This window comes from Amblyomma maculatum, chromosome 4 (assembly GCF_055883805.1).
Source record: "Amblyomma maculatum isolate TAMU_Amacu chromosome 4, ASM5588380v1, whole genome shotgun sequence".
Lineage (NCBI taxonomy): Eukaryota > Metazoa > Arthropoda > Arachnida > Ixodida > Ixodidae > Amblyomma > Amblyomma maculatum.
This window is the reverse complement of record NC_139347.1, coordinates 192859299-192869255: the sequence shown is the minus strand read 5'-3', so window position 1 is coordinate 192869255 and position 9957 is coordinate 192859299.

The following is a 9957-nucleotide window of genomic DNA, read 5'->3' as shown; positions in this document are numbered from 1 at the left end:
TAGGTACATAGTTTGTATTGCTTGTCGGTTTTAAAAATGTGTGACGAGTGGTGTGGCAAAGGATATGCATTTCAGAAGGCACTGCTTCATCAGGTATTGCAAGAAAGATTAAACAGTAATGCACTAAGTGATTGGAAACAAAAGAAACATGCATGGTATGCAAACAGCAGTGAACTGCACCCTGTGCAAGCAGCAAACAAAGGAAAGTGCATCATTGGAGTTACTTCATTTATTGTATAGATTCATTGCACTGTTAGCATATGTAAGCATGCAAGAGATGGCACACACTTGTTGGAGTGCATTGATTTGGAGTGTGCTATACATGCCCATGTGCTTCTTGTTTTCAATGTATACAAAAAAAAATGGCCTACAGAAATGATGTTCGTCCTGGCGAAATGTTAGTGTGCTCCAGCAAAGTTTTTCCAGTTGTTACCTTACTACGACACATGATGGTTGTGCTGATGAGAGAGACATCAAGGGGTTGGAAGAACGGAGTATTGTAAAACACAACCCAGGTATTAAGAATAATGACATCCCTCTAAGGGGCTTTAGCTTCCTCCTGTAGCTTGGGCTACCACATGACCGGTGTTTCATGTTGTGATGCAATTTTGTACTTTTTTATTGCGATAGTAATACTACGCCAGGTTTCGGCCCGTCGCGTAGCCCCGGGAAAGGCCATGTTTGACCTTGAACAGCCGCGAAGTAGACGAAGAAGGAGAAGAAGACAAAGGAGAAGCTGAAGAGAAAGAAGACAGAGGAGAAGCCGAAAAGAATGAAGACAAAAAGACAAAGGCGAAGAGAAATGAAGCTGAAGAAGACCCTTCTCATTTATATGTGGGCTGGACGCTCTCGCGTCATACTCTTAAAGGATGAGCTTAAGTGTCCCCAATAATGTAGCACCTTACACTGATAGGGCATGATAGGGGAATAATGTAGCAGACGAAAGAAGCTTCCGTCATTGCTATCACAATTCAGCTAGGGTTAACCAGAGTTAAACCACAACTAATTTTTTACTTCTCTCACGGCACCCTCTCTGCTCGTCATCCTCTGACTGTGCCTGCTGCGCAGGTCACGTGATGTGTTGAGGTGCAGAAGGGCAACTCCAGGTATATTTTTTTCAGAGTTTTGAATTCATAGCTGCACCACAATCCTTGTAGTTCTTTCTTTCCAGGTACAAAAACACTCAATATATCAAAAAGTATTTTAAAAGAGCAAAAACTGGAAAACAGACCGAAAGTAGGTTTCGACCAGCCTGAGATGTCGCGACAGACCAACCTACGACATCCCGAATGCGGTTACAAAACCAGACGTGTGTGTAGATTAGTTAAACTGACTACTGTTACAGGTGGAGTAGCTGTTTGCAAGGAATTGCCAAAGGCAAGCTCAAGCTTTTCACCGGCACCAAATGCAAAGCGATTATAGGCGACCGTTCATCCATTGACGTCGAGCATCCATGGCTGCCTACAGAAATCCCTCCGACTGAGGCTATGAAATGGATTGCCTTAAAATTCTTTTGCACGACAACAAAACATCAAACTGCTGTGAAATTTGCTACTAATGACCAGCAAATTGAGGGGAACATATTCAAATTCAGTCATTCTGCACTGCTTAGATGATGTTTAGAGTGATGAAAAAGCCAGCACAAATGCTGACGAAAAGTACCACATCCCTTTTTATGATGACTGCAGCAACAGCATCATTTCAGGAACGAATACAGTAAAACCTCGATGCATTAAAAAAAATGGGAATAGGAATGTATGTTTAAAAAAACATACAGGAAGAAACTTGCTATTTGGAAAAGTGCACGATCTGCAGGGGTGTAGTCAGGCTTATGAGACTTTGCCCCCCGCCCCCTCGAAATTTTTCCATGCACGGCTAATTTGTTCATCTTCCATCACCTTCATCTCCTGCATCTCATTGGGGTCGGTCTCCTTGCTACAGCAACTTAATTGTACAGCACTGCCCACTGGTGTACTGCACTGGCATCCAGCGACGCTCGCTAAGTGAAACTTACAAATGCTCCAACCATCACTTTTTAATTACGAGAAAGCCAACAACGCTTTGGGGCTGGCTCGGCACCTGCAGGGTGATGCAGGGCTTGTATGCAGCTGTAAGTAAACGAAAGAAGAGGAGAGGAAGATAGCTTCAGGTGAACAACATGAACTGATGGGCTAGTTGGTCAGACATGGCACGGCCGCTCAATGAAGGCGCACAAGTGCGCCTCCATTGAGCGGCCGTGGACATGGCTTCAGATGATGCAGCTCAACAGCACGAGGCCTAGCAGCAAATACGGGAGGGGAGAAGAGAGTGAAGGGGGGTTGAAAGGGGTTGGGGGGCCTTAACCCTCCTGCGCCTGTAGGCAATATATTTCCCACCTTATTCAATTAACTGCAGCTCGGAGAAATGTACATTCGATCGTTGGCAGCACATAGTGTAGCACGTTGTAATCGCGGCAAAAAATCTTAAAGCGTTTCTCTATAACCTCCTTGAATCTGCTTGAGGTTTTCGTGAACATCGCTTCCTTTTTCCATATACTAATAAGAGGCAGTGTGAATAGACACGGATGAACACATCACAAGCGCTGACTACCAACGGATGTATGTTCATAACCCACGCGACATTATGAAACAAGAACAGAATTATCAACCAACAAACGTCATTCTTCTGTTGCTTCTAAAGGCCCTTACCTGAAGCGGTTTAAAATCGCTACACAGCTAAAAGTATCTCGAGTCGATGCACATAAGGAAATGGAAATCAATGAATGGAACACCGCAATACCATCGATAGCAAAAATTAAAGAGCACTGCAGAATCTGCATTGGTGTAATGCGAAAGCACGGATGCCGCTGTTGGTTGCTTTGTCTGCCCCTTTTAGTCTTTGGTACTTTCAAACTGCTTGTCAATCCCTTCCTATGCCTTTTTCGGCTCTGCTTCCGGTGGCGTGACGTCACATCATCTACTTCACATTAATTCACTTGTTTACCCATTTTAGTCTGGTACTTTCAAATTGCGCGCCACTCCCTTCCTATGCTTTTTTTTCGGCTCTACTTCCGGTTGCGGGACGTCACATCTTTGACGTCATATCCACTACAGTACCTCTTTCCGCTTTCACTCCCACCTTCCTTCCTTTACGCGCTGTTCAGGTCTCCACAGAAGTGTGGCAGATACTGCGCTTTTCCTTTCCTGTGAACCAGTTATTCTAATTAATTACCTAATGAATTTATCGGCCTAATTATTTTTCGGCAACATTACGCCACCCTCTATCGACTGACACCACTCAATAACCTCTACCACTTCTGCGACCAGAAATCTGTGACCATAGCGAAGTAATGCTTTCGCATTAACAAACAGCGCAGTCAAGACCAACGTTCAAAACAAAAGCAGTCAAAAGTAAAACAACAACCGAACAAGGAAAAACCAGACGGAGTGAAAGTGGAGTAAAGCCTAAAGGTGCCGGATTAACAGCCACGGACACAGGCAAACCATAAAACTACGAATAACGCAAACACAGTGTCAAAACTACAAAGCAGACTGGGGACCAGGACCCGTATTCTGAGTTTGCGTCGTTATCGAAAGTGTAGTTGTTTTCTCGACCTCGAGGCGTCGGATTGTGGAAACGCCGGAATATGATGTTGCCACCTCTTCCGGTTCCGTAGTGGCAACACCCGGTTCCGGTGTTTCGTCCAATCAGATGACTCAAGGGTACGTGACATAGCGACACTTCGATAATGACGCAAACTTGGAATACGGACCCAGCTCTAGCACTGCTCTAAAAAATTTGGTGGACGCTTAAGCTTCGCCTTCGCGATAGCGTTATTGCACCTCGTTCGCACCGCCCACTCATTCGCTCGGTATGCTCTTGAGTCACACAAAGACATAGTTTGCATACTCAACACTTCCAAGTGCACTGTACAACTTTTTTCTAATTATTTGTCGACGCTTGATTCTACAACCCGTGAGGGTGCACGGCGAAACGTCAGGGTAAAACCCCTTGATACTTTGAAAGTTACGCCAACGATTGAACTTTGCCGCCGCCGCGCTACCTCCTCGCCTCCTCCTCGCCCCTTGCGCGCCCCTTCGCTGAAGGCCGGCTCTCCGCCCGATTTCCTGAGCGACGATTGGTCTCCCTGCCGTTGCCCTTGGAAACCAACGCGCGTCCGGCGTTTTCCTTGTGTTTTCTTTTTCCTTCGCGCCATTTTTCTCCTTTTCGCGGCGAGCGAATATTGCGCGCTGCGCCTGTGCTTTTATTGCAGCGTGCAAGCTCTATGCCGGGCTGTTGCGCGTACAACTGCAGCAAGCGGCCTGAAGATGGTTATGCGGTATTCATGATACCTCAAGGCAAGCGTGACGGCTTGCGCAAGAGTCAATGGATTCACAAGATTAGTCGAAAGAAGTTTATTCCTAGAAAGAAGAGGGTTGTTTGCGACGTAATGCGCCTTTCTCACTCCCCGTAATAAAGCGTCACCTGACGCTGCGTTTTCTATTCCTGCTTGCTCCTCAATATTTTTGCGGCGGCAACATGTTCACTGTATAAAAATAAGGCTGTCCTCTGCAGCATGCTGAATATTCTGCGAGGCTTCAAGGCTCCATCATTTCACACGCTGTCGACTTCTGTAGTCAGAAATACGGCACTATAATCTGCTTTTTGCTGTCAGTGATAGCTGGAAAAGTACAGTCTCTCGATTGCATTTGTCGCGATTATGCTAGGATCCCTGGCTTCCTTCACTAAAAATCAAAATTGGGGCTTGTAGAGGAGCTAGTCTTTCCAGCTTGTACTTGTAGTGTGCGTCGGTTACTCAGGAGCAATGAATGCTGGCCTGAAAACCTCTTTGGCAAGTAAACCCGAGGTATTGCGGGTAATCTGCACTAGTTAGGTCGTACAGCATTTTTTTTTTTCAATTCTTGAATGTATCTTGCCATGCTTCGACGCACGCGTGGATTAAAATTATGCGTTCGTTTGATCAGGAATACGGCCAATGTGCAGGGGGTGTTCACATGATCACACACGCTTCACTTTGACCATGACTACTAGGCGTTGGCAGGTTACCTTCACTTTGAAAGCTGGAGCTCTAAAACCGCGATTCCGCGTATTCATTTACTGCGAGGAACGTTTTCTCATCGATGTCAAATCAGCCGGAATCATTGCATCAATTTTCTGTATTTACGAAATTTAAACAATCAATAATGATTATAGTTATAATGCAAAAAATAGGGGAACATTTTGCGAGCAACAATTCTTAGCACTGTAACATATTACTCACTTCAATTGTATTCAAGAAGATTTTTTTTTCACCTTGCCTGAGTGATTAACTCATCGCTCTCTATGTTCTAGCTACATTTCACTGAAGACCAGTTTGAGTCGCCAATATTACACGAACTCGAAAAGAAAAAAACTGAGGCCCAACGCAGTTCCGTCAGTTTTCTCTCACCGACCGAAAGGAAGCCTCCTCGACAGAGACATGAACCTCGCGCTGATAGTAGTCAGTTGTTTCAGTGGCTTGCTCTTTTCCCACCTCCATTTATGAGAAAACAAGAAAGTATAAGAATTAAAAGTCAATGTATAGTTGTCTCGTCAGATATTATGAGGTAATAGAGATATGATTGACAACGTAAGTCAATGAAAATTGAAGTATATCAGTGGGTCATGGGACGGCATCAGATTAAATAGTAATGGTTATGAATAGTGATAGCTAATGATGGTGACTGTTACGGATATTAATTGTAAATGATAGTAATAGGTCCGGATAGTGAGGTGATAGTATTCGTTGCGAATAGCGACATTTATTATAGGTCACTTGACGGCATTAGTAGATATAGTGATAGGATAGCAGTAGTTAATGAATTGGCAGTTATATGCTTTCTCATTTCCTCAGGTTGAAGACTTATGTGCCCCCTGTTTTTTATTTGAATATTGCGTTCAATGAAATTACGCTCTTTTATATAGCGCATGAGGCCCAACATGCTTGCCCCAGAACTTCAGTGTGTCGGCAATAGGGCCCACCACTTCTCCCAGTGTACCCTGCTGTCTTTTAACCACACGCGAAGTCAGTGAGTGGCCGCGTACTGATAAAATTATTTAATTCCTCCATCAGCATCATATCAAGACAGCCGTGACAAACCTGTTCCTTGCCTCGAAGCGGCAAGGAACAGTTCAAAGTTTGGTCTTATGCAAAATTAACTAATTAACGCAGAATATTGCGAATCGCTAACTGCACAGTGCCATTACACTCGGCCTAAGCTTTCCAACGGTATACGGTTCGATGCTGCAGCTAAAATTTAGATTTTAATTGCAATTTACTAAATATCAAATAATTTGGCCCAGTAATTGATAAAAATGCATGTACAATTAACCAATAATTCAATCTCATGGTTGATCACGTGACATATACTATGCTTAGACAGATAGCTCGACAGTAGCAAAATAGACTAAGTCCTGCTTTGACCTTTTCTGATATTGAAGTTCAAAGCACCAGCCTGGATCGTTTTCCGAAGTTTTATCGCGGTGACCAGATTTAACGTTCTAGAAAAACAAACACAGTCAGAGGCAGTGCTAGATTAGGTGCACAAAGTAAAACACCTTATCATGTGACTTAAAAAGTGTCTGCAGCACAGAACTCGCCAGAAAGCTTTGTTTATTAGTATTCCCCATTCAAACAGTTCTAAGAAGAAACCAATCAATTCATGAACATTACTTTCGGCATTCTCAATGCTTTTTTCGCAATTTTTCAAAAATTTTGTGCACTCCTGGAGCGCAGACCTGGCCCAAAAGCTCGCGCTTCACTCATTGCTGCCGCCGGCCGGCGGGTGACAAGGAAAAAAGCGTGTCGTGCGCAGCGCTTGCCGCCTCCGCGCGAGGAGAATCGAGGAGGAAAGCGCGGCGCGGAGGAGAGTGTCGCTACTACCCTTTCAAATTATCAAGGGTTTTACGTCAGGGTAGTAGCGACACTCTCCTCCGCGCCGCGCTTTCCTCATCGATTCTCCTCGCGCGGCGGCGGCAAGCGCTGCGCACGACACGCTTTTTCTCCTTGTCACCCGCCGGCCGGCCGCAGCAGTGTGTGAAGCGCGAGCTTTTGGGCCAGGTCTGCGCTCCAGGAGTGCGCAAAATTTTTGAAAAATTGCGAGAAAAGCATTGCCGAAAATAAAGTTCATGAATTGATTGGTTTCTTCATTGAACTGTTTGAATGGGGAATACTGATAAACAAAGCTTTCGGGCGAGTTCCGTGCTGTAGACACTTTTTAAGTCACATGATAAGGTTTTACTTTGTGCACCTAATCTAGTACTGCCTCTGACTGTGTTTTTTTAGAGCGTGAAATCTTTCACCGCGGTAAAACTTCGGAAAACGATCCAGGCTGGTGCTTTGAACTTCAAGATCAGAGAAGGTCAAAGCAGGACTTAGTCTATTTCGCTACTGTCAAGCTATCTCTCTAAGCATAGTATATGTCACGTGATCAACCATGAGATTTGATTATTGGTTAATTGTACATGTTTTGATCAATTACTGGGCAAAATTAATTGATATTTAGTAAATTGCAATTAAAATCTAAATTTTAGCTGCAACATCGATCCGTATACCATTGGCAAGCTTAGGCCAAGTGTAATGGCACTGTGCTAGTCAGCGATCCGCGATAATCTGCGTTAATTAGTTAATTCTGTATAAAACCAGATTTTAAGCTGTTCCTTGCCGCTTCGAGGTAAGGAACAGGTTTGCCACGGCAGTCTTGATATGATGCTGATGTAGGAATTCAATAATTTTATGAGTACACTGACTTCGCGTGTGGTTAAAAGACAGCAGGGTACACTGGGAGAAGTGGTGGGCCCTATTGCCGACACACTGAAGTTCTGGGGCAAGCATGCTGTGGCCTCATGCGCTATATAAAAGAGCGTAATTTCATTGAACGCAATATTCAAATAAAAAAACAGGGGGCACATAAGCCTTCAACCTGAGGAAATGAGAAAGCATATAACTGCCAATTCAATAACTATCGCTATCCTATCACTATATCTACTAATGCCGTCGAGTGACCTATCATAACTGTCGCTATTCGCAACGAATACTATCACCTCACTATCCGGGCCTATTACTATCATTTACTATTATATCCGTAACAGTCACCATCATTAGCGATCACTATTCATAACCATCACTATTTAATCTTATGCCGTCCCATGACCCACTGATATACTTCAATTTTCATCGACTTACATTGTCAATCATATCTCTATTACCTCATAATATCTGACGAGACAACTATACATTGACTTTTAATTCTTATACTTTCTTGTTTTCTCATAAATGGAGGTGGGAAAAGAGCAAGCCATTGAAACAACTGACTACAATCAGCGCGAGGTTCATGTCTGTCGAGGAGGCTTCCTTTACTTCAGGACAGGTCGGTGAGAGAAAACTGATGGAACTGCGTTGGGCCTCAGTTTTTTTCTTTTCGAGTTCGTGTAATATTGGCGACTCAAACTGGTCTTCAGTGAAATGTAGCTAGAACATAGAGAGCGATGAGTTAATCACTCAGGCAAGGTGAAAAAAAATCTTCTTGAATACAATTGAAGTGAGTAATATGTTACAGTGCTAAGAATTGTTGCTCGCAAAATGTTCCCCTATTTTTTACATTATAACTATAATCATTATTGATTGTTTAAATTTCGTAAATACAGAAAATTGATGCAATGATTCCGGCTGATTTGACATCGATGGGAAAACTTTTCTCGCAGTAAATGAATACGCGGAATCGCGGTTTTAGAGCTCCAGCTTTCAAAGCGAAGGTAACCTGCCAACGCCTAGTAGTCATGGTTAAAGTGAAGCGTGTGTGATCATGTGAACACCTCCTGCACATTGGCCGTATCCCTGATAAAACGAACGCATACTTTTTAACCTACGCGTGCGTCGAAGCATGGCAAGATACATTCAAGAATTGAAAAAAAAAAAATGCTGTACGACCTAACTAGTGCAGATTACCCGCAATACCTCGGGTTTACTTGCCAAAGAGGTTTTCAGGCCAGCATTCATTGCTCCTGAGTAACCGACGCACACTACAAGTACAAGCTGGAAAGACTAGCTCCTCTACAAGCCCCAATTTTGATTTTTAGTGAAGGAGGCCAGGGATCCTAGCATAATCGCGACAAATGCAATCGAGAGACTGTACTTTTCCAGCTATCACTGACAGCAAAAAGCAGATTATAGTGCCCTATTTCTGACTGTACAGAAGTCGACAGCATGTGAAAGGATGAAGCCTTGAAGCCTCGCAGAATATTCAGCATGCTGCAGAGGACAGCCTTATTTTTATACAGTGAACATGTTGCCGCCGCAAAAAATATTGAAGAGCAAGCAGGAATAGAAAACGCAGCGTCAGGTGACGCTTTATTACGGGGAGTGAGAAAGGCGCATTACGTCGCAAACAACCCTCTTCTTTCTAGGAATAAACTTCTTTCGACTAATCTTGTGAATCCATTGACTCGTGCGCAAGCCGTCACGCTTGCCTTGAGGTATCATGAGTACCGCATAACCATCTCCAGGCCGCTTGCTGCAGTTGTACGCGCAACAGCACGGAATGGAGCTTGCACGCTGCAATAAAAGTACAGCGCGCAATGTTCTCTCGCCGAGACTAGGAGAAAAATGGCGCGAAGGAAAAAGAAAACACAAGGAAAACGCCGGACGCACGTTGGTTTCCAAGGACAACGTCAGGGAGACCAATCGTCGCTCAGGAAATCGGGCGGAAACCCGGCCTTCAGCGAAGGGGCGCGCAAGGGGCGAGGAGGAGGCGAGGAGGTAGAGCGGCGGCGGCAAAGTTCAATCGTTGGCGTAACTCTCAATGTATCAAGGGGTTTTACCTCAGGGGCGAGTGGCGCGCCACGTGTCGGGGCAGCGCCGCACATTGCGAGGAGGGGTTCTTCTGTGTTTGCCGCAAGGTGGCTCTGCATGTGCGCAGAGCGCAGAAGAAATGTAGCGGA